The following is a 23,029-nucleotide window of genomic DNA, read 5'->3' as shown; positions in this document are numbered from 1 at the left end:
CCAAGATTATCTTCTGTGTCTGTGTCAATTGGTTTCCCTTGTCTTTGTTGAAGAGGGTCTGTGCAGTCCTTCTGCCTAGTCCACCATCTTGCTGGAACTCTTGATGCCACATTCTTCTTGACATAGTCCAGCTTCTCTGATTATTCTCTCAGAACACAGATTGAATGAGTACAGTAAAAGGATAGAATCCTGATACACACCCTTCCTGATTTTACATCACACAGTATGCCCTTGTTCTGTTTGAATGACAACCTCTTGGTCTTTGTACAGGTTCCTCATGAGCTCAATTAAATGTTCTGGAATTCCCAATCTTCACAATGTTATCCATAATTTGTTATGATCCATGTAATCAAATGCCTTTGCACAGTCAATAAAACACAGGTAAAAATCTTCTGGTATTCTTTGCTTTCAGCCAAGATCTATCTGACATCAGCAATGATATCCTCTTCTGAATCCAGCTTGCATTTCTGGAAGTTCCCTGTCAATATATGACTGCAACCATTTTTGAATTATCTTCAGCAAAATTTCACTTGTGTGTGATGTTAATGATATAGTTTGATAATTTCCACATTCTGTGGTATCACCTTTCTTTGGAACAGGCACAAATATTGATCTTTTCCAGTCAGGTGGCCAGGTAGCTGTCTTCCAAATTTCCTGGCATAAACAAGTAAGCACCTCCAGCACTTCCTGCATTTGTTGAAACTTAATGTGTATTCTATAAATTTCTGAAGGCTTGTTTTTGCCAATTCCTTCAGCACAGCTTGGACTTCTTCCTTCAATACCATTGGTTCACATGCTACCTCCTGAATAGACATTGACCAATTCTTTTTGGTACAATGATTCTGTGTATTCCTTCCATCTTCTTTGTATGCTTCCTGTATCATTCAATATTTTGTCCATAGAATCCTTCAGTATTGCAACTTGGGGCTTGATCTTTTCTTCAGTTCTTTCAGCTTAAGAAATGCTGAGCACATTCTTCCCTTTGGTTTTCTAACTCCAGATCTTTGCTCATTTCATTATAATACTTTACTTTGTCTTCTTGAGCTGCTCTTTGGAATCTTCTATTCAGCTCTTTTGTCTTGTCATTTCTTCCATGTGCTGTGACTACTCTCCTTTCAAGAGCAAGTTTCAGAGTCTATTCTGACATCCATTTTGCTCTTTCTTCCTTCTTTGTCTTTTTAATGACTGTTTGCTTTCTTCATTCATGATGTTCTCGATGTAATCATTCAACTCTACTGGTCTTCAATCATTGGTGTTCAATGCATCAAATCTATTTTTCCAGTGATCTCTAAACTCAAGTGGGATATAATCAAGGTCATATTTTTGTTCCCATGGACTTGTTTTAATTTTGTTCAGCTTCATCTTGAACTTGTGTATTATCAATTTATGCTGTGTTCCACAGTCAGCTCCTGATCTTGTTTTGACTGATGATATTGAGCTTCTCCATAAACTCTTTCCACAGATGTAGTAGATCTGATTCCTGTGTATTCCATCTGTCAAGGTCCACCTGTATAGCTCCTGTTTATGTTGTTGAAAAAAGGTATTTGCAATGAATAAGTCATTATCTTGTGAAATTCTATCATGGGATCTCCAGTGTCATTTCTATCACCAAAGCCATATTTTCCAACTACTGATGCTTCTTCTTTGTTTCCAACTTTTACATTCCAATCACCAGTAATAATCAATACATCTTGATTGCTTATTTGGTCAATTTCAGACTGCACAAGTTGGTAAAATCTTCCATTTCTTTATCTTTGGCTTTAGTTGTTGGTGTATAAATTTGAGTAGTAGTAGTAGTAGTAACTGGTCCTCCTTGTAGGCATATGGATATTATCTTATCACTGTCAGTTTTGTACCTCAAGATAGATCTTGAAACATTCTTTTTGATGATGAATGTGACAGCATTCCTCTTCAGTTTTGTTGTTCCCAGCATAGTAGACCATATGATTGTCTGATTCAAAATGACCAGTACCTTTCCATTTCAACTTACTAATGCCTACCATATTGATCTTTGGGTGTTCCATTTAATTTTGACAACTTCTAATTTTCCTAGATTTATACTTCATACATTCCACATTCTAATTATTAATGTATGTTTGCAGCTGTACCTTCCCATTTTGAGTTTTGCACCATCAGCAAAATGAAAGTCCTGAAAGCTTTACTTCACCCACAGCATTAAAGTCAATTCTATTTCAAGGAGGCAGTTCTTCCTCAGTTGTATTTTGAGTGAATTCCAACCTCAAGGGCTAATCTTCTGGAACTGCATCAGACAATGTTCCATGGCTTTTCATGAAAATGTCCAGTAATATATCACACAGTGTTTTACTGCTATTCACAAGTCTTTTACTAACCAATTTTTTTCAGAAATGGATGGCCCCATTCTTCTTCCCAGTCTGTCTTAGTCTGGAAGCTCCACTGAAACCTGTCCACTGTGGGTGACCCTGCTGATATTTGAAATACCAGTTTCATCCCTTCAGCCTAACAGCAACACACAAGCTACCACAGTACCATAAACTGACAAGTGGTTTTGTTAAGGACCAAAACCAAACCAAACTCACTGCCATTGAGTAGATTATGACTCATAGCAACCCCCTTTGGGTTTCTGAGGTGGTAAATCATTTCGGATGTAGATTGCCCAATCTTCCTTCCATGGATTGGCTGGTGGGTTTGAACCACCAACCTTCTGGTTAGCAGTCAAACGTCTTAGGCACTATGCCATAGAGAGGGCCCCTCAAATTGGATAACCTTCAGGTTTCACAAAATCTGACCCACTTCTATCCATGTCAGTAAGCCTTATAGGGAAAGCATGATAAATACATGCTCTCATTGTAGTATATTTAGTAAATCATATCATTATGAAATTTCAATTCCTAGCACCCCTATAGCACTATTTTCTGCATTTGTTTATTGAAGAGTAGACTTAGTAAGTAAATTATTTTCCATTTACTTGAGTAAGGCTCAAAAACTTCTCAGCAATTTTAATTATCAGTATGGTTATCTGAAGCTGATGTTATTCTCCATATCTCCCCCAACCACTTTGCCATTGTTTTTCTGCTCATAACACCATGGCAAGCAACTTGTCACCTCCTGCAAAGTGTGTTTAAATTGAAAGAGAGCCAATAATGGCCATTGCAGGGAATAATTCTTCTTCAGTCTAAATTTGTGTTGTACAGCCACAATCTAGAATGACTCTCCTACCCCACTTCGCAACTCAACCCAGTTATGAATTAATAATTATTTTTGTTAAATCTGGACCCCTCAGCCCACCTACAAATCTTTAACTATGGGAATTTCAGGCGTCCAAACTGAATCCATATCAGGTACACATTCTCACAACAAAAGTTGATAGGAACTAAACCAGTTGCCACCAACTCCTTTCCAAATCATAGAGACCCCATGTGTGACAGAGTAGGACCATGCTCCATTGGGTTTTCAATGGCTAATCTTTCAAAAGTTGATCACCAGGTCTTTCTCTGGGTGGACTCAGACCTACAACCTTTTGGTTAGCAGCTGAGTGCCTTAACAGTTTGCAACTTTTAAACCCTCTGCTCCAAAGAGCCTACACAATAGAAGCACTAAATAATAGTAAAAAAAAAAAAAACTATTAAAGTAAATTGCCTACCAATCATATCAAATTAATGCTAGTGTCTGATAAACCTGGAGAAAGGAATTGATTATGTTCAATGGTAAGTGCCAAAAGGAATTTGGACAAAGACTTTGTAGCCTAAAGGAAAGCAAGAGGATAGTTTGAAGAATTCTAAAAGATGTTTTTTAGAATTAAGTGCCCTTTCACCTTTAATTGTGATTCTACCAGGAGCTAGAGTGTAACATTTGAATGATCCTAACTGCACAATATATGTGAAAGATAGGTCCTTCATAAGTGAATAAACCCTTTGTGTTGATAACTAACAAACTTAAATGAATTGCTGTCTTCCATCTTGATATTCCTCATACTGGTTATTAATACTGTCATCTTAAAAAAGCAAATGAAAAAGCACCTGAAGAGAGGTTTCTGGACTTTAAGTGAATCTTTATTAAAAGTAGAGCAAAGATTGAACAGAAGCCCTTTCCTGAGTATACTCTGAGTAGAGTACTGGCAAATAATTAATATGAATTACATCTGAGAAAGGGTAGGGACTCAGTGTCATCTTTTCAGCACCTTGCAGAAGGTGTTAACAGAGAGGCATGGGAAAGCTGCCAAAAGCCTGAACTGAAACCTCTTTGACAGTCTCTTCAAAGACTATACTAGTTCCAAAGGGGTTCAGAAGGGGTCCCAACTGGTTTTCCATTGAGTGATTCCAACCATTCATTAGTACTTGTTTTGTCATCATTACAACCTCAGGACCTAGCACTGTACCTGGCATGGAGCAGATGCTCTAGTAAATGTCTAGTAAATGTGGAATCAGCAGGAAATCAAAATGGTCCTTTAGTTAAATGATAGTTGTTGCTGTTGTTGTTGTTATATGCCATTGAGTCGGACCCGACTCATAGCGACCCCTCCTTGGGTTTCCGAGGCAGTATCACTATGGAAGTAGATTGCCCCATCTGCCTTCTGAGGAGTGGTTGGTGGGTTTGAACTGCCAGCCTTCTGGTTAGCAGTCAAGTGCCTTAGGCACTATGCTACCAGAGCTCCCAACACTAATATATCCCAGTAAGAAGAGATTTGCTCTATTTCAGTTTGGTGATGGGTGTTGTCTTTTGACCTCTCCCCATGGTTTTATTTATTTATTTGCTCTTCACTTAACTTCTGGGACCTGGTGTGATTTGTGGAACCTAAGTCTATATTAGTCCAGTCAAGCATGAAATTACAGTTTGTTGGCTGACAATGTGCAAGAGTGCCCAGGAGACTAAGCATCATATAATAGCACTGAAGGCTTCTAACGTGAACCTAATCAACCATGAGTCCAAGTCACTTATTATTTTGTTTACAATGACATGATGCAAAAAAGTTCTCATGTTGTGTCCTTAATGCTTTTGAGTTTTCTCCTATATATTAGTCTTTGGCTCAGATGTATTTTTTCCATGTCAGTTAACGCCTATGTGAAAGCTGTAGTTGTAGGTAGCACATCTCATAATCTGGGCAGCATCACAGAAGCAGTTGTCATTCCTAGAGTTGCATTAATAGTTGTAAGAAAACAATGAATTGAGCAACAGTTGTTAACACGAACCTAATGATTGGCACTCAATAGAACCAAGCTCAGCTTTGGAACAGGAAAGGGAATTATCCAAAGAGATATGATTATTGAGAATTCCAGAATACACTTCAACAATCTGAACTGTTAGTATTAACTATTGTTAAGCAGGCACTAAGCCATTTTTAAATGATGTAGCAACATAATGTGATGGAGTGCCTGAAGAACATCAATGAAAAGGACCTGAAGAGTAATTCATCCCTGTTAAGAAACAAAGGACTGCACAGATGTAGACCTACACACTGCCATTGAGTGCATTCCGACTTGTGACATAATGGGACAGAGTAGAACTGCCCATAGGGATTCCAAGTCCGCAAATCTTTAAGGAAGCAGGCTGCCTCATCTGTCACCTGCAGAGTGGCTAGTGGGTTTGAATCACCAACCTTTTGGTGAGCAGCCAAATACTTTAACCACTATGTGCCCATAGCTCCTTACAAATGTAGAAGGAGTGGGGGGATACAATGGAAAGGGGGGAGGAAGGAAAAGGAATCTTATCCACTGGTGAGAATTGAGCAGCCTACAACTCAAGCAGAGAATTTCCTCATCCAAGACTTGAGTTGAGTGGTTGTGCAAGAGAGCTGGAAGCTGCATTCCTTCCTTCCAACCACTCTTCTTATATGCAGCTGTGCAAATTGCAATGAATTGTGAAAAAAAAGATGACAGCCAATAAATACTAGCAGAGAAGGAAGCTGAGGGTATCTGTCCAAGGAGCCACATGACGAACTTCCACACTGGGAAGGAGCACTAATGAGATTATTGTGAGATGGAGCAAGGCAGAATTCCAGGGGACTCACAAATAATTATTGATGATGTTTGAGGGCAAAACCATTGGTGGCAAGTAGTGGCATAAGCAAGCCAAAATTCTGTGCCTCAGGCTGTTGGTTGACAGAGAACCTTGTGTAGGAGGCATCAATAAGATTTAAATTATGGAATCTGAAAGGTCCTAGCATTATAACTACTCTTGGGTTATAATTCACTAATAAGCCAGCAATGCCTAGCAGAGAAGAGAAATGATTTTCAGTTCACACAGAATTTTCCTGTGTTATAATTTAAAGGTGATGCGATGTTGTGGAATTTAAAAGGACTTTAGATTCAAGCCACATGGGTTCAAACCCCTGACTCTCCCATTTAATGGATGACTTGGGTGAGTCACCTAACTTTTTCAAATCTCTGTTTTCTAATCTTTAAAATGGGGAGAACTGGAGTGATAATAGTAAACTGTCAAGCATCATAGACACATTCATGATTATTTTAATAACTTGGCAGCCTGGATATACAACCTTCAGATTGCTTTCAGTTATTTTTTACCACAAAAGTAATAGATTTGCCCTGGACCATTCTAATTCTTTCTTCTACCCAATGGCTACTGTTAGCAGAAGCAAGCACCTGTAAGATGTCAGTTGGTTTAGGGTGCAGTTCAGTGTATTATTATTTCTAAAGTATTATTTTTAAATGCATGCATGCATGTGCAAATTTGTGCATACTATTTTGGATGGAAATTAGTTAAATCAGAAATAAATGCTTAAACTGAGCTAACTAGTGCTCCTCCCTTTCTCTCTCCCTCCCTCATTCTTTCTCCTCACCTGTCCATGAACCTCATAAAAAAAAAAAGAAAAGAAAAATTAGCCAAAACCAAAACTCCCTGCCATCAAGTGGATTCTGACTCATAGTGACCCCCATTGGGTTTCCAAGGCTGTAAATTTTTACAGAAGCAGATTTCCTCATCTTTCTTCCACAGAGCAGCTGATGGGTTTGAACCACCAACCTTTTGGTTAGCAGCCTAATGCCTTAACCAATAAGAGCTCCTTATAGGTCTCACAAAGGTGTATGTTAAATACAGCACTGCCTTGTTTTCCTGTCAGTATTTTCAATCTGACACAAAAACACAAAGATGAAATAGAGCCAAAAATGTTTACATGTCTTTCTTTTCATCACATTTTTCTGTGAAGACTGACATATTACAAAAAGCAGAGTTTAGTTTTACTTATAATGAAGCCTCTGAAATGTATTTAGACACAACTGGGTTGACAACCATAACTTTGACACTGCAATCAAAATGAGGAATCTTTCTTTTCTTTCTTAACCCTCTCCAAGACCTCTATGATAATGCAGCCAGTTTTTCAGCTTGGAACAAGTATACATTCCATACCTCTCCAAATACAAATGAGTATGTTTTGATAGAATCTTTTTATTATTAAAGGAAATTCATATCAGTCTCTTATATACAAAAGTCAGTTAGCATTCAAGAATCCTTCCTTCTTAGCTCTTTTCCTCAAAGACAGAAAAGCTAAAAGCATGTAAATCTCCTTCACATCCATGACTGATCCACTCTGTCAAGAAGTAGTAATGGCTTCTGACTTTCCAAGAACCCAAGTAGATGACCCTGCACTAACAGATAGAGCACAGGTCTAGGAAGAGAGGGGTGTGGATGTAAGATGGGCATCACCATAGGCTGAAGATTGATTCTCCTTCCCATTCTTTCATTCTCCAAGAACTTCATCAGGGTTTGATTAGAAATACCATTTGACCCAGACATTGCATTACTAGGTATATATCCTAAAGTAGAGAGAGCCAGGACAGGAACAGATATATGCATGCCCATGTTCATCACAGCATTATTTACAATAACAAAAAGATGGAAACAACCTAGGTGCCCATCAACAGAAGAATGGATAATCAAACTATGCTACATACATGCAATGGAGTATCATGCAACCCTAAAGAATAACATTGAATCTGCAAAACACCACATAAGGTGGATGAACTTGGGGGACATTATGCTGAGTGAAACAAGTCAATAAAAGAAGGGCAAATATTATATTAGTTTGTTATTGTAACAAGTCAAAGAAAGGTTTATATATGGAAGGAAATTTTCTTTGTTGTTACCAAGGGTAGGAAGGAAGGGAAGGGAACATTGTTAGATAGGTAGAGACAAGTGTTGATTTGGGTGAAGGGAAGGGTAATGTACCAAATGTGAGTGATCAACACGAACACAGTGGCATTGAGGAAGGGGAAGATATAGAGAGGTGCATAGGAGGTACAGACAACAAAGATGAAATTTTTTGCACATACAGTACTGCGTTGTCAGAAGGGCAAACATTGATCTACGGGTGGATAGATGGGTGGATAGGCTGAACACTTAGATATGTCTTGAGGGGGGTGCTCATGACCAAGTATAGGGTTGGCAGACAATGTTTCTACAAGTATATATGTATGTTGTGTAAGAACTCCCAGGTACATAGCAGAGCTGACAAGGGAAAAGGTTGTAGTCACTTCTTGACCATAGACAGCTACCCAGAGGGAGTGAGTAGTTGGACCTGTGGGCTCAGGACCATAGTTGCAGGGGACATCAAGCTCAATTGGCATAACATACTACACAAAAACATTGTTCCACATCCTACTTTGGTGAGTAGAGACTGGGATCTTAAAAGCTTGCAAGAGCCATCTAGATGCAACAATGGGTCTCTCCTTGTCCAGAACAAAGGAGAATGAAGAAAACCAAAGATGCATAGAAATAGTTAATCCAAGGGAGTGGTACACCATGCGATCCTCAGCCTATGTAACCATAAGACCAGAAGAACTATATCATGCCCAGCTACCACTGTCAATCACTTGGAAGGGGATCAGTGTAGGAGAGCCTGGATAGAGTAGGAGAATAATGTGGAACAAAACTCAAAATCATAAAAAAAAAGGGTGGGGGGGGACCAGCTTTGCTGGTCTGATAGAGCCTGATGGAACACCTGAGACTATGGTCCCTAGCTGCCCTTCAGGTCTGGAATTGAATCCAGCCAAACAAAAGACAGGCATATGAGCTGAACATTTATATTAGGTAGATACACTCCTTGGAAAGATCAATCATGGGAAAACAGAAGGGCTGTGTATGCACAGGGAGACAGCTCCAGGGACAGGAGTGCTTGGGAGGGAAGGACACAGGGAAGAGATAACTATGGGGAGGAAGTGGGAGGAGGGCTGTTGCACTGTAGGAAACCATAGTCAACATCATGAGACAACGTGTATGTGAATTGCTATATGGAAAATGAATTTTCTCTATAAATTTTCATCCAAATCACAATAAAAATTAAAAAAATAATAATAATTTCATTAGGGTTCATCAAGCTGCCTCTAGAGCAGGATTTCCAAACATGGAGGCAGCCCCAAATGCCCTGGGGCACTTGTTGAAGGTTCAGTTCAATGGCTCTACCCATGAAGATTCTGACTTAGGCAGTCTGGAGGTAGAGCCAAGGGGATATGTATGTTTAACCAGTGTCCTAGGGAATCCTGCTGTGGCAGATCCACAGAAAACTTTGGGAAGTTCTGCAAAACAACATCAGATTCAAGTAGAGCCTGACTCACGTAGGGCATTTGTGAATGATCAGATCCAATAATGAACAAGTAGCACGAGTGGAGGAGTTCTTAACTCTTTGGAAGTGAGCCATTTGAATCATTTTGTTTCAGCTGATATTCTATCAGATGACATCCACGTAAAGTACAGGTAACAACCAGTGAATGCACAGGTGATATCCAGGTAGAATACAGATGACAAAATATAATTTAGGGAAGGCCAGAAAAGCCTTAGGAAATCCAGAATATCCAGTTCTTAACAGGTCATGAATCTGAATTTGTCAGGTCCCAGAGTCCATGTTCCTATCCACTATGAGATACTCCATTAAGTGTAGTGAGTGACTAAGACTTAACTAGCTTCCTCCCTTGTGAGATCTATTACTTTTCAGCATGTTCGCTTCCAACAGCTCTCTGCTAATGTGCTATTTCTTGAAACCTAGTAACAAAGGATTTTTAAATCAGAAAATGTCTTTAAACTCATTTTTAAGTCCACTGGCCATGGCATAAGGGCCTGAAGGTGAATTCAGTCCTCTCCTGAATTCATGGACTTTGTAACAACCCTTTTCTGCTATACTCAGACCACTTTTTCCAGACATGTACAAGATCAAAATTGAATTACCAGATGATTAAAATTGCAAGAAGTCCAATCGATTGACATATGTAAAAGTTTTATCCAGAGAATTCTTATGTCTAGTGCAGTGCTCTTCACATGGATTTAGCAGATATATTCTTATTTATAAAATTAATAAAAGCAAAGCTTCTCTGGTTGAACATGGGATGATGGAAGGCGTAGAGCCTAGAGTCCAACCCTTTTCCCCAATTTATACTCCTCCCCATGATATCCTCTGAAGTCCCCTCACCCACCAAGAAATCCTGGGCTCCACAGAGCACAGCTAGAAAACCAAGGTTCTATTTATCACTCTATTTATACAGTGATAAATAACAAAGCAGATGCTAACAGAATGCATAAGATTTTGCCAAGAGAATAACAGATAAATACAACCCCTTACTTGGTTCCATTGCTATGAATTAATCCAGTCTGATCATTGAAAACATTAGCCTCAGAGTTAGGGATTCTGCACTCTGTTGGACATTGCTAGTGTCCTTTATTACAGTGCATGCCCAGATGCTTACCTGGCTACAGCAGCTTGTCCCTCCCCAAGCCCACCCTCCAGGACCTATCACCCAAGCCATGAAGCAGCTTACTGTCTTGTAGACAAGACCTAGGTTGCTGAATTAAATGCACACCATCATCATAGGTCCTGGCTATCATAGCTGCCTTGGTTGTGGAGAGAAAGTCTAGAACTGAAGTTTCCGATCAAGTAAGAACTTAGTCTCTACTGAAAACACTAGTGCTACCACTGGTGTCCTGCTGACTAGTTCTGAAACAGTCCAAATAATTAGCCAAATGGAGCATTATGTGGTTACTAAAGAGCAATTGGGGGATAAATCCAAGTTTTATAGAAGTTTGCAAAAGGACATTTAAAGTTAGTCATCATATCTCTGAATTTTTGGTATTTCTTTGTACTGGGTGGCTACAGGAATCACAACCAACCAAATCTACCTAAGCAGGCAATTGTGTGACATGCATTCAGTGAGGATTTGAGCCAATCAGAATACAAAGTGAAAGCTCAGTTCCTGCCCGATGGGAATGACCTTTAGAACTCTTTCAGGACCTGGAGAGAAATGTTCATGTTCCCATCTGTCTTTCCTCCGGAAAAGACTGTGTTGTTGTTGTTGTTATGTGCCATCAAGTTGGACTCAACTCATAGGCACCCCTCCTTGGGTTTCCGAGGCAGTATCACTATGGAAGTAGATTGCCCAACCTTCCTTCTGAGGAGTGGCTGGTGGGTTTGAACCACCAGCGTTCTAGTTAGCAGTCAAGTGCCTTAGGCACTATGCTACCAGAGCTCCTAGAAAAGACTGTAGTAAGTGTGAAATCATCCATTTTCCAGGCCAAAGGTTCAGCTCAGCCTGCTTCACAGCAGGAAGCTCAGGCTTTAGTTCCTGAAAGTGAACTTGATCATGCTGGAGACTAGCATCACATTCTTCAACTGCTCTTTTTTTCTAATATATTCCCTGTCTTTTCTATGCGATTTGTGTAAAAGCCCTGAAAGTAACATGATGTGGTGGAAAGGATATAACCTTCATTCAGCATCAGATTGCCCTATAATCTTAAGCAGGTTACTTACAGTCACTGAGACTTAGTTCATTACTTCATCTGTAAACTGGAGATCAAAATATATATTCAGAGGATTAACAAATGGATTAAATGAAATGATATATCTATATATAAGTCAGCAGACACACAGAAGACCCCCAAGAAAAGGCACTCATTATCAGTAGCACTGCTTGAGTAAAGGCCAAACAGGAGCAAATCCTTTCTCATCTCCCTGAGTTGTGGTCTCTCTTCCTCTGAGTTCTTAATGAAGGAAGATAATACTTCTTCTGTATAATAAATGTTCTCATTACCTGATGCCCAGACAAGTGGATCTCAACCTCATACACACATGAATCACCTGGTGTATTATTTTTTAAATTCTAGATTAATTGGTCTGGAATGGGGTAGGTATTTTTTAGTAGGAATCCCATGCATTTCACTGTGCACTCAAGGCTAAGAACCACTGACAAACTATTAAACTGTTTTCTTCTAGTTTTCCTGATTTAAGATTCTTCCTACTCTAGTTCACTTGTAAAATAATCTTCTTAATGATCAAATCTGATTTTGTCATTCCCTATTTAAAAATCTCAGTTAGCTTCTGTTGCCTATAGCAATGTGACAAATATACTTTCCTATGCTCATTGCCTAAGGCATTTGACTGCTAACCAGAAGGTTGACAGTTCAAACCCATCAGCCACTTCACAGAAGGAAGATGGGACAATCTGTTTCCATAAAGATTTACCGTCTCAGAAACCCAAAGTGGGTCACTATGAGTCAGAATTGACTCAATGGTGGTGACAGTTTTATGTACCAGTTCTAGTAAGTTAGTGGTAACTTCCCTCAGCTCTGTGTAGAGAAGGATTCTGAAGGTCAGCCAGGGCCCAGCAAGAAATAACATCATAATCAACAGATGAATGGATAACCAAAATGTGGTATATACAGAAAATAGAGTATTCTGCCACAAAGAGAAATAAAGTCCTGAAACATGCTATAACGTGGACGAACCTTGAAAGCATTATGCTGAATGAAATGTCAGTCACAAAAAGACAAATATTATATGACATTACTTGTATGAAATATCTAGAAAAGTCAAGTGTATGGAGACCAAGGTTTATCAGTGTTACCAGAAATGGTCAGGAAGGAAGGAAAAAGGAGAATTCAATGTTTAAGGACTCCTGAGTTTTTCTTAAGTCTGATGGTATAACTTGGGAACAGAGAAGGGTGATAGTTGAACAAGATGAACAGAATGTCATTGAACTGTACCTTTGAACACCGTTGAAATGTCAAATATTTTTGTCACATTTATATTTACCACAATTTTAAAATTTGAGAACATTCTTACTGAAAACATAAATAAATAAAAATAACACCATTGATAGCAGATTCGGATATGTACTGTCAGAATAAGGAGCCCTAGTGGTGCTGTGGTTAAGCATTCAGCTGCTAACCAAAAAGTCAGCAGTTCAACCTGCCAGCCACTCCACAGGAGAAAGATGTGGCAATCTCCTTGCACAAGAATGATAGCCTTGGCTACCTTATGGGGAAGTTCTTTTCTGTCTTATAAAGTCACTGTGGATTGGAATCAAGTCAACAGTAGTGGGTTTTACCAGAGGATCAAAATGAGAGGTCTCTGGAATTTGCTCTTCCAGCACATAGAATAAAGTCAAAGCTCTAACATGACATAAAAGACCCTGCACAAGCAATTTTCCGACTACATTTCCTGCCTATGACCTGTATCTATTGTTGTTGCTGGGTGACATAGAGTCAGTACTAAATCATAGGGATCCTGGCCACAAGAGAATGAAACACTTGCTGGTCCTGAACCATCCTCATAATCATTGCTTTGCTTGAACCCATCATTGCAGCCACTGTGTCAATCCATCTCTTTGAGGGTCTTCCCCTTTTTGCTAACCCTCTACTTTACCAAGCATGATATCCTTCATCAGGGATGGGCTCTTTCTGATAACATGACCAAAGTATGAGAGATAAAGTATGACCATTCTCGCTTCTAAGGAGCCACTGTACTTCTTCCAAAACAAATTTGCTTGTTCTTTTGGTAGACCATGGTATTTTTTAATATTCTTTGCCAATATCACAATTCAAATGCATCAATTAACCTTCAATCTTTCTTAGTCATTGAACAGCTTTCACATGTATATGAGGCTATTGAAAATACCATGGCTTGGGTCAGGCACACCTTAGTCTTCAAAGTGACATCTTTGTTCTTTATCACTTTAAAGAGGTCTCTTGCAGCAGATTTTCCCAGTGCAATACATCATCTGATATCTTGACTGCTGCTTTCATGGGCATTGATTGTGGATCCTAGTAAAATGAAATCTTTGATAACTTCAATCTTTTCTCCATTTATCATGATGTTGCTTATTGGTCCATTGTGAAGATTTATGTTTTCTTTATGTGGAGGTGTAATCCATGTTGAAGGCTGTTGTCTTTGATCTCCATCAATGTGTCAAGTCTTCTTTCAGCAAGCAGGGTTGTGTCATCTGCATATCTAATGTTCTTAATGAGCCTTCCTCCAATCCTGATGCCATGCTCTTTTTCACAGAGTCCAGTTTCTTGGATTATTTTCTTAGCATACACATTGATTAAGTGTGGTGAAAGGATACAACCCTGATGCTTAGGGTCCTCATTTTAAACCATGCACTACCCATTTATTCTGTTTGAATGACTGCTTCTTGGTCTCTAGGTACAAGTTCTTCATGAGCACAATTAAGTCTTCTGGAATTCCCATTCTTTGCAATATTATCCATAATTTATTAGGATCTGCACAGTCAAATGCCTTTGCATTATCAATAAAACACAGGTAAGCATTTTTATGATATTCATTGCTTTTAGACAAAATCAATCTGACATCAACAATCATGTCCCTCATTCAATGCCCTCTTCTGAATCTGACTTGAATTTCTGACAATCCCTGTTGATGTACTGCTGCAACCATCTTTGAATTGTTTTCAGTAAAACTTTACTTTCATGTGATGTTAACAATATTATCCAATAATATGCATGGTCTGTTGGATCACCTTTCTTTAGAATGGGCACAAATATGGATCTTTTATAGTCAGTTGGCCAGCTAGCTATCTTCCAAATTTCTTGGCATGAATAAATGAGGGCTTCCAGTGTTGTATCTATTTGTTGAAACATCTCAATAAGTAATCCATCAATTCCTAGAGTCTTGTTTTTCACCAGTTCCTTCAGTTCAGCTTAGACTTCAACACCATGGGCTCTCAATCATATGCTACCACCTCAAATGGTTGAAAGTTGACCAATCACTTTTGATACAGTGATTCTGTGTATTCCTTCCAACTTCTTTTGATGTTTCCTGCATTATTCAACACTTTCCCACAGAATCCTTCAATATTGCATTGAATTTTTTCTTCAGTTCTTTTAGCTTGGAAAATGTGGAGCATGTTCTTCCCTTTTGGTTTTCCAATTCCAGATCATTGCACACTTCATTATAATACTTTACTATGTCTTCTCAGGCTGCCCTTTGAAATCTTCTGTTTAGATCTTTTACTTCATTTCTTCCATTCACATTAGCTACTCTTCATTCAAGAACAAGTTTCAGAATCTCTTCTGACATCCATTTTGGTCTTTGCTTTCTTTCCTGTCTTTTTAAAGACCTTTTTACTTTCTTTATGTATGATCTCCTTGATGCTGTCCCACAGCATGTTAGTTGGTGGGGTTCAATGCATTAAATCAATTCTTCAGATGGTCTCTAAATTCAGGTGGGATATATGCAAGGTCATATTTTGGCTCCTGTGGACTTGTTTTAATTTTCTTCAGCTTCAGCATAAACTTGCATATGTGCAATTGATGATCTGTTCCACAGTCAGCTCCTGGCTTTGTTCTGACTGATGATATTGAGTTTCTCCATTGTCTCTTTCCACAGATGTGGTCACTTTGATTCCTGTGTGTTCCATCTGGCAAGGTCCTTGTGTATTGTCACTGTTTATATTATTGAAAAATGTATTTACAATGAATAAGTCATTGGTCTTGCAAAATTCTATTATGCAATCTCTGGCATCATTTCCATCACTAAGGTCATATTTTCCAACTACTGATGCTTTTTCTTCCTTTCTAATTTTTGCATTCCAATCATCAGTAATTACCAATATCAATAATTACCAATTCATTGCATGTTTAGTCAGTGTCAGATTAAAGTTGGTAAAAACCTTCCATTTCTTCATCTTTGACTTTAGTGGTTGTTGTGTAAATTTGAATAATAGTAGTATTAAATGGTCTTTCTTGTAGGTGTATGGATAATATCTTATCACTGACAGAATTGTATTTCAGTATAGATCTTAAAATGTTCTTTTTGATAATGAATGTGATGTCATGCCTCTTCAATTTGTCATTCCTGCCATAATAGACTATATGATTGTCCAGTTCAAAATGGTAATACCAGTCCACTCTGGTGGTGTAGTGCCTAAGGCATTTGACTGATAACCAGAAGGCTGGTGGTTCAAACCCACAGCCACTCCTTGAAAGGAAGGTTGGGCAATCTAATTACATAGTGATACTACCTAAGAAACCCATGGAGGAGTCACTATGTACAGATCTGACTCTATGGCAGTGAGTCTGTTTGTTTGTTTGTTTGTTTGTTGAATGCCTAGTATATCTATCTTTATGAGTTCCATTTCATTGTTGACAACTTCCAGTTTTCCTAGATCCATACTCCACATATTCCACATTCTGATTATTAATGGATGTTTGCATATATTTCATCTCATTTTCAGTAGTACCATAGGCAAATGACAGACCACCACTTGTCTGTCACTTTGTTGTGCTGTGGTGGCTTGCATGTTGCTGTGATGCTGAAAGCAATGCCACTGGTATTTCAAATACAAGCAGGGTTGCCCATGGTGGACAGGTTTCGGTGGAGCTTCCAGAGTGAGAAAGATTAGGAAAAAGGATGTGGCTGTCCACTTATGAAAAAACTGAAAACATTATGAATAGTAGTGAAACATTGTCTGATACGGTGCCGCAAATGAGTCCCTCAGGTTGGAAGGCACTCAAAATATGATTGGGGAAGAGCTTTCTCCTCAAAGCATTCAACTTTAACAACATGTATGGAATAAAGCATTTGGGGCCTTTATTTACTTTAATCTATATCCACATTTGATTTCTTATTTTTTCTTTTCAAACATGAACTCTCAACTCCATGACTTTGCTCATGCTGTTCCCCTGCCTAGAATAGTTTTGCTCTCCTTGACCCTCAATAAACCTCTAATCCTTCTTCAGGATTCAGGTTGAATGTCACCTTTTCCTGCAAGGATTCCTATGACTACCCCAGGTATAATTACTTACTGTACTACCTCTATGCTTGCATAGCATTTTTTTTAAATCTATTTTTATAACTAAATTTGCCATACCATATGGCAATTTATGTTTACATGTTTGTCTTCCCTCATGTAGAGTGCACAGTGCCTGGAACATTTTTGATTCTCAGAAAATATTTCTTGAATGAATGAATGAATGGACTCCTTGGTCACAGAGACTATCTCTCACTCATCTCTGTTTCTCTGGTGCCCAGCCAGTAACCAGTACATAGTAGGAATTCAGGAGGAGTGTGAGTAAGTGAATCAGTGTCTACAGGCTCTGCTGTCACCCATATGGCACAGTAATCTGGGCTCATTCTGAGTCACAAATCAAGATCTGCCAAAAATCTGCCATCTGGAGAGACCACTCCCCACAGCAGCTTTTCCTTTCAGTCTTTAGGCCTGTTTTGTTCCTTATTCAACAGGAAATAATTGAATGCTAGCACTGACTCAAAAATAACTTGGGAAGCTATAAAAATTGTAAAAGGTCTCTTAGTAATGTCGCATAGGACACTTTATGGTAGCCTTGCACAGCAGCAGGCATCTAGCTCCCATGGTTTCCTTATACATGGATGTGCTCCCTCGTCCATGTGGCCTAGGCAGCCCACCAGTCCCCCACCCCACTAACCTCTCTTGTGCAACCTTGCTGACTGCTCAGTGCAGCGAAATGGGTTAGCTGTCTACAAGTGGAGTAAAGGGAAGATACTCAGTGTACTCAGTTAATGTGGTACAGAAGAAATGTTGCATCCATCCTTTATCACCCTGTCCTACCTGAAATATGTGCTGTACTCTCTCTATTACCTAAAGATGAGAGTCCACCCCAAAAAAATTATTTTATAAACATGACAATGCTGACAAAGAGACAAACTTTCTCTATTCCTGTGGTTTACTCACTTAATTCAGCATTGCTACAGAACAGAGACAATTTTGGCTCAATGCTTAAGTGGAATAGCTAATACAGAATTACGTTAAAATGAAATATGCATTAATGCAAGCCTCCTAAAGTATTCATCATGTTCTGCCAGTATCCAAAAGTTTAAAATGGTTGTAATATTATTTTAGGAGCTCTGGTAGCATAGTGCCTAAGGCACTTGACTGCTAACCAGAAGGCTGGAAGTTCAAACCCACCAGCCACTCCTTGGAAGGAAGATGGGGCAATCTACTTCTGTAGTGATACTGCCTCAGAAACCGAAGGACGGGTTGCTATGGGTCGAGTCCAACTCGACAACATATAACAACAACACAACAATATTATTTTAGTTGCTGTTCAAGGGATGATATATCATATTAATATGTTTAATTAAAAGTCATATTTGAAACATTCAAAGGGATAGTTAATTCATTATTGACGTTCATTATAATACAGTTAAACATTCTGAAAACAAAAGAGTGGGAAAGTATCTGTAATGTGTCACTCCTACTAGGAACAGAAAGAAGATACTTTATGATTTTCAGGAAACAGCGCATGTTTATCACCAGGAAAATGCAGTTGAAATGTCCTAAAATATTTTCCATTAATAATATATATTTGCTTAAAGAGATACTCTAAAAACACTATCCAAATCACTTAACTGTCTACTTTTAAATGAAGATTAATGAGAAAGAGATGTTTCCAGGCACCATTTATTCCTTAGTTCAGATCTGATTAGTTAACTAGTAGGCACATGTTCAGAAAGGGTCCAAGAATGTCATTTTCAGCTTCTGATGAGCTGCCCTCAATGTTGAATGTGAGATTTGGAGAACTAATGAAGTCCACTCCCTACAATGAGGCAAAAGTTTAAAATGCATGTAAAATGCAAAATGAGCTCGTTCCATTCACAAACATCTTGATTTCCAATTTATAAAGATTCATCCTTTTATTCTCCTGTCCTAAAGTCTATGTTTGTTTTAAAATGCAGCTGGGCCGCTCTTTGCTCATGACTGCTCCTGCAAATTGTTCTGGCCCTGTGCTCAGGTCACACAGGGTTCCTCACTTCACCATCTTACTCCTTCACCCGAGAGTCAAAGCCTGGTGTGGGGAGTCATGGCCAGGCCAAATTCCACTTTCCACAAATTGCACTTCTACCATTTTATAAGTATTCTGAAGACTCTTTCTCAGGATTCCTCCTAATTACCCTCTTCCCTGAATCATGGAGAAAAATTACGGGTCAGAAACAGAGCAGGGAGCCAGACCCACAGGGAGTAAAAGTGCAGAAAAAAAGCTGAGTGTAATGTGAGTGCTTGAGTCTAGGGGGAGCCTTGGGAAAAGAGTGTGAATCTGGGATCCGAAGTCCCACCATTGTGGGTCCCACAGCCTCTTAGGGAAGAGTTCAAATGGGGAAAATTGCTGTACAGCTAGGACCTTAATTGGATGGAAATGTAGCTTCTTTGGCTAGAGAAGTGAGTAGGACTCCATCAGCAGCTAGAACCGTGAGACTACTGGCCTGTAGTGGCACCATTCCCACCCAGCTGGCCACCTAGCCAGCTGTAAGGCAGAGAGATCAAAGAGGACTGCAAGCTTGGGATGTCAGGAGGGCAGAGTCTGGGTGAGCAACTGCTTCCCCAGTGTTATACCCTCTCTCTTTCCTAAGAAATTGATGAGAAATCAAAATTGCTTTACTGATCAGTGATTTCAGCTTCCTCGTCAATAGAGAAACAGCTGCTACCAACACAAAGGGGACTTTCTTTTACATATTCTCTGTCTTACATTTTGCTATTTTGTTCCTCAAGGCACTAAGTACTCTGTTTTGCCTCTGATCTTTGCCCTGATGATTGATTTGCATCTTTTTTCTTTACTCATCAACTCCCTTACTGATTCCTCCACCCCAAAGACACATACACACACACCACACACACACACACATTCTTTCTCTCACCTTCTAGGGCAATAAATTACCAGATCTGTAAGGTTGCTCTTAACAGAAAACATTCCTTATACCATAGAATTTATTGTGAGCGTTGTAGAGCAATATGTTGTCTGGGTTATTGCTGTGCTGGGGCTCCGAAATCCCTCCTTGTTCTTTAATGGTTAGATTCATAAAGTTGGTTGTTTGGCTTTATGACCCTTTTAAAGTGTCACACACAGGGGTCAACTTGAGAGGAAAGTCCAGGGCCTGCAACAAGCAATAAGGTCATATTTTCAGGGCTCTTTGGCAAGATCCTTAACTGGGTTGAATGTAGTCTAGCAAAGTTGACAGTAGAATATTAAACAGCTCCAAACATGCAGACTTGCAGACAGGCAACTACAGCCCTACCAGAGGAAACCATCCTGGTACTGTTGTAGCAGTCCTTGGAGCCTATGTATAGCAAATAGGATGTTAGAGGAATGGAGCAAGCTAATCAGAGAGAACAACTCAAATACTTTGTAGCAGTTAAAGACAAACTGGTGATAGGAGCAGGAGAGGCCTGCATACAATTCATATTGGTAAGGAAAGTTCACGCAAATTCCCATTACAGTTCAGGCCTGACAGAAATGACTTCCAAGTAGAATGCTGGAAAATGTGATAATAGAGATAGTATCAAGCTCTGCTTTGGATACTATGTAGGTTTTTAACCAAGGAGATGGGAGAAGAAGAATATGTTGAAAGTGACCAAGAACATTTAGACTTCAATTTTATATCACATCCCATTTTAATGGTGGGAGAAGTTCACCTGATTTCTTCGTGGTTCATTGTTGCAATGTTCTCAGGCTGTTCACAGTAGTTGAGTGAGACAATCTCTGCTGTCATCCAAGATCTTAAAATGAAAGGGATTATAAACTATTTTGTACTTTTTAAAGCAAGCTCAGATTCCAATTTCTGGGCATCTATCTATTCTTGGTTAAAACACATGTAAATAGTGAAAACAGTACTCATGCGTACAGCAGAAATAATTACTATATAGAAAATCTTGCCCTGTTGATATGTGTTGCAAGCAAGAATGGAGGCGCCTTTCAGAACACTTTTTCAATAAGAGTATCTTACCAAAATTTGCAACTTCCATTGGAACATGAAAGTTAGGAATTGGAATAGTTAGCACTCAAAGAGTTCGGGAAGAATTGGAAGAACTGGCACTGCTCCTCGTGAAAATTACTGCATGTACTTGTTTTTCCCTAGATAGCCTGGAAAATCTGTAGCTACTACCACATTCTTGAAGAGTGTGCAAACCTACTCACCAAATTTTTTTTATGCCAGGATATCCTGTTAATCCTGAGCTACTTTCAGAGTATTACCTCCAGGTACACTGAATGAAAAAGGCATTGGGGGGATATTCCTTTATGTCCAGTGGGTGGCTGTAGATGAAAGATGTGGGAAAACCAGGAATAAACAGAATGAGGGGGAGGGAAGGAATACTTCTAAATTCAAATCCTTAGGAAACAGGAAAAGCCTCAGGGCATGAGAAATGAAATCAAGCTACTAGTAGTGTTAAGAAGAGATAGTAAAAATAAATGGAGTCTCTTTTTCCTCTGGAATTAAAATTTCTATTAGCTCCATGTGACACATGCTAAGAGACTTCTCCATTTTGCACTGTCCACTGTCTAACATGGCTTTTCATTTTTCTTCTCCCATATGCAAGAGGAAAGTTCTTTTACTATTCATTCACTGGACTCTACCTCACCCCCACAAACTGACTTTTACAGATTTTTTTCTTTAATTGTGGGAGGTAGTGGTTTTTGTTTTGTTTTGTTTTGTTTAAAAAAAAGAGAGGATGTTTAGCTCTCACTTGGATTTATCATTTGCCATTTTTGGACCATTTAGACTTCCTTCCTCATTCTTTCCTGTCTGAAACAGCCTCTACAAGTGAGTTCTAGTTGAAACTAGAGGAATATATTTCCAGCTCCCCCTGTACTCTCAGAATACTTGCAAGGACTATTTCTGAGCTTTTCCCAACTGGATTCATCCTAAGAAAACTGATTTCTGAATGTGTGTACTGTCTACTGACAGAGTCAAGGAGATCATTACTACTGGGAAAAAAATTATTTATTTCACTACAACATATATGAGTTGTTTCTATTAACATTTATAAGGACCATAAGCACAAGACAAAATGGACTCCCAACAGAGAGACATGTGTGACCATTGATTTTAAGTGCACAAAGCTACAATGCTTTTAATTTACCAAATATCTGTTTAGTGCCTACTAAGTACTAGGCCATCAACTCGATTCCAACTCATAGCGACCCAAATTGGGTTTCTGAAGTGGTAAATCTTTACTGAAGTAGATTGTCCAGTTTTCTTTCCACAGAATGGTTGTTTATACTGCCAACCTTCTAGTTAGCAGTCAAATGCCTTAGGCACTGCACCACCAGAGCTCCTTGTTAAGTACCAGGCAAGGAGCTTTGGTGGCATAGTGTTACCTAAGGCATTTGACTGCTACCATTAAGGAGTTTCAATCAGGGGAATAATGCTAACTCCATGAAAGGAAGACTGGTCACTCTACTTCTGTAAAGATTTACAGCTTCAGATGGACACCAAGCTACAGGTAAATTCAAAGACAACCAAGATCAGATGTGGGTCAGTGAACAGGAACATACTCTAGACCAATGATAGATTCAGCTGAGGATAATCTTGCACAAATACTAGTGGTACAAAATAACCACAATCATTACAAAAGCAACACAAGACAGACATGGAGCAATCCCTCATAGATAGCCAGACACCATGGGAGAGAGATCCACCACATCTGCTGACTCAGGACCATAGTATTGGGGGACACCAGGCTCAATTGGCACAACATAATACATAAAAGTCTTGTTCTACAGTCTACTTTGGTGAGTAGTAATGGGGTCTTAAAAGCTTTCAAGCAGCCATCTAAGATGCAGCTAATGGTCTCCTCTCATCTGAAGCAAAGAAGAGTGAAGAAAACCAAGGGAATTTGGAAGCAATCAGCCCTAGGATATGATGGACCTTGAGACCAGAAAAACTAGATGGTGCCTGGCTACCAATGCCAACCACTTGGGAAGAGATCAAAACTGGAGATCCTTGATAGAGTGGGAGGAAAAATGTGGAACAAAATTCAAAAACACAATAACTACCAGAATT

The 23,029-nt window shown here is 39.1% G+C and overlaps 1 protein-coding gene across 1 annotated transcript in view; it reads left to right on the top strand.

Moving 5' to 3' along the window:
- The window catches only part of SLC9A9 (solute carrier family 9 member A9), a 1,057,350-nt gene that overhangs the window by 952,857 nt on the left and 81,464 nt on the right, over positions 1-23,029 (top strand). The window lies entirely within an intron of this gene.

This window comes from Orycteropus afer, unplaced genomic scaffold (assembly GCF_000298275.1).
Source record: "Orycteropus afer afer isolate SDZICR_OR568_19922 unplaced genomic scaffold, OryAfe1.0 scaffold00363, whole genome shotgun sequence".
Lineage (NCBI taxonomy): Eukaryota > Metazoa > Chordata > Mammalia > Tubulidentata > Orycteropodidae > Orycteropus > Orycteropus afer.
The sequence above is the reverse complement of the archived record's forward strand: the minus strand, read 5'-3'. Positions and strand labels throughout refer to the sequence as shown.